The 2,500-nt window shown below is 45.6% G+C and overlaps 1 protein-coding gene across 1 annotated transcript in view; it reads right to left on the reverse strand.

Moving 5' to 3' along the window:
* nectin3a (nectin cell adhesion molecule 3a) overlaps positions 1–2,500 on the reverse strand; it is a 140,261-nt gene that overhangs the window by 66,275 nt on the left and 71,486 nt on the right. The window lies entirely within an intron of this gene.

A 2,500-nucleotide genomic window follows, 5' to 3' on the forward strand; every position in this document is an offset into this window, starting at 1 on the left:
TTCGATCGGAGGCACTTTGTTCGCTTGCCATTTCACCGAGGCCAGGTTTGTGTACAAACAAACAAGGCTGATTTGCAGATTGCTCGAGAGGCCTGACTTCAGAGAAAGTAAACAGCCTCCCTACCTACCTACTGTGTGCTGAGCAGTACAGTAATTTCTGACCTGGCACATTCCAGTTTATCCAGGTAGATGGATTGGTTAGTGAAACCGACTGTGGTACATTTAGACTCTAGAATTATGGAGCAATAGCAAAGACAAATGCAAGCAAAGCAAAATGCAAAGCCAAGTAGGTTTATTTGTACAGCACAGTTCATACATATGACAACCACTCAATGTGTTGAACAATGCATGGGAATGGTTTCAGGTCTGCGAGCCAAGGAAATAAGTTGAAGACGCCACACCGACACAGACACCAACAACAGATTCAGGAGTCGCTTGCCTCATCTGATCAACAACGTACTGTAAGGCTATGGGACTGGGACCTGCCAGGTTGACCCTAAAAAACAAGGTTATCCGTGATATAATTTAATGCCCGTCTCCCGAAAATAAATTACGCTCCCTTAACAGGGCTATAAGTTATATTGTTTGGCTGCCTACACAATGCGAATGCGCTAGCGGCTATAGAATAGTGAGCGAGGAGCTAAAAGTTTCGGATTGGGCCACTGAGCCAAAGCCACCGGCCAAGGCCTCCTGTCACCAGCCCAGAAAGTTAATGACTTGTTTGCTTCCCGACATAGTGCACTAGGCCTACCGTACGTAAGGGAACGAGTGAGCTGAGCACTATTTCGGATTCGCCCTATGAGCCAAAACAGCCAGCCAGCCAAGACCTCCCTGCCATCAAGCCTTACCTGGAATGGTTGATGACTATATAGGATGTGATTTACATTGTGTGGTATGCAGTCAAGTTCCCGTTTTTAAAGATGGAGCCTGGGAGAGCCAGGACCTACTGCCAGGATGGCTGCCACCTACAGAGGATGCTGACTGCTATATAGGGTGTGTAAATTATACCGCCCGCCTCCGCATGCAGTGCACGCAGAGACGTATTTTGTGAATGAGCTAACATTTCAGTGTAAGCCTATTAGACAGATCTACCAGCCAAGACACGGTCCTATCCAGAATGTCACAGTAAGAAAGTTGGCCTATAATACTTTATGGCTGGGCAACTAATGGATTCTGATTGTTGATCATGAGAATATAATTCAAACCCGATGGCGAATAAATAAGCCAATACCTCTCTGCCATCTAGTCTACTGTACCTAGATGATGTTGACGACTACATAGGCTGTGATTTACATTACATTGGCTCCATGTGTAGTGTGGTATACAGTCCAGTTCCCGTTTCAGATGCAGCCTAGGAGCCAGGACCTACTGCCAAGATGGCTGCCACCTACAGAGGATGCTGACTGCTATATAGGGTGTGTAAATTATACCGCCCGCAGTGCACGCAGAGACGTATTTTGTGAATGAGCTAACATTTCAGTGTAAGCCTTGTTGGTCATGATGATCTAATTCATACCTGATGGCGCGTAAATTAGCCAACCCCTCGCTGCCATCTAGCCTACCTAGATGTTGATGTTGTTGACGATTACATAGTCTGTGATTTACATTGCATTACATTGGCTCCATGTGTGGTATACTATACAGCTAAACGCAACCGAGGAGACAGAATCCACTGCCAAGATGGCTGCCACCTACTGTGGATGTTGACGACTACATGGGGTGTGTAAATTGTACTGCTTGCTTCCCCGCGCCGTGCTTTTCTCTCCATGTAGAAACGTGTTTTATGAATGAGCTAGGATTTCAGAGTAAACCTATTGTATAGATCCACCAGTGCATAGACACTGCCATCAGGGGCGTCAGCTGACCTATCGCGATACAGGGGCACAGTGGGGCACCACAAGATAATGTGGGCGTGCAAAGTGCAGCGAAAAAATTGTTGCAAATTGTTGTACATTTTTAAAAGCTTGTGATTTCATTATTTTATTGCAAGTAGTGCATGTGCGATATTTTGTGTGCATTCTGTAGATTACTCTGTATGCTAAACTTGAGCTAAATTCCAAGGTAGCAAGGTTGTTGTTTTTTTGGTGAAACTCATAACGGGGCACAGCAAATCAATACCCAGGCACGTGCCCCTGTAAAATAGGTCTAGCGACGCCCCTGACTGCCATCCTACTGTACCCAGGATGTCAAAGTAGCAGTGTAGCATTAAATGCCTGCTTAGTACCACAGTGAACATCTCAGATACTGCTTTCGTCACCTACTGAAGATACTGACGGTGGCGACAAAGAACATAGAGAATGTCATTGTCTTAGTGATAGTGAATGAGTGCCTTCAGACACCTTCAGGCATCTGTCCACAATAGAGTCAAAGTGAATAATACCAATTTTTAATGTGTGTGTGTGTGTGTGTGTGTGTGTGTGTGTGTGTGTGTGTGTGTGTGTGTGTGTGTGTGTGTGTGTGTGTGTGTGTGTGTGGTGTGTGTGTGTGTGTGTGTGTGTGT

This window comes from Engraulis encrasicolus, chromosome 8, assembly GCF_034702125.1.
Source record: "Engraulis encrasicolus isolate BLACKSEA-1 chromosome 8, IST_EnEncr_1.0, whole genome shotgun sequence".
Classification (NCBI taxonomy): domain Eukaryota; kingdom Metazoa; phylum Chordata; class Actinopteri; order Clupeiformes; family Engraulidae; genus Engraulis; species Engraulis encrasicolus.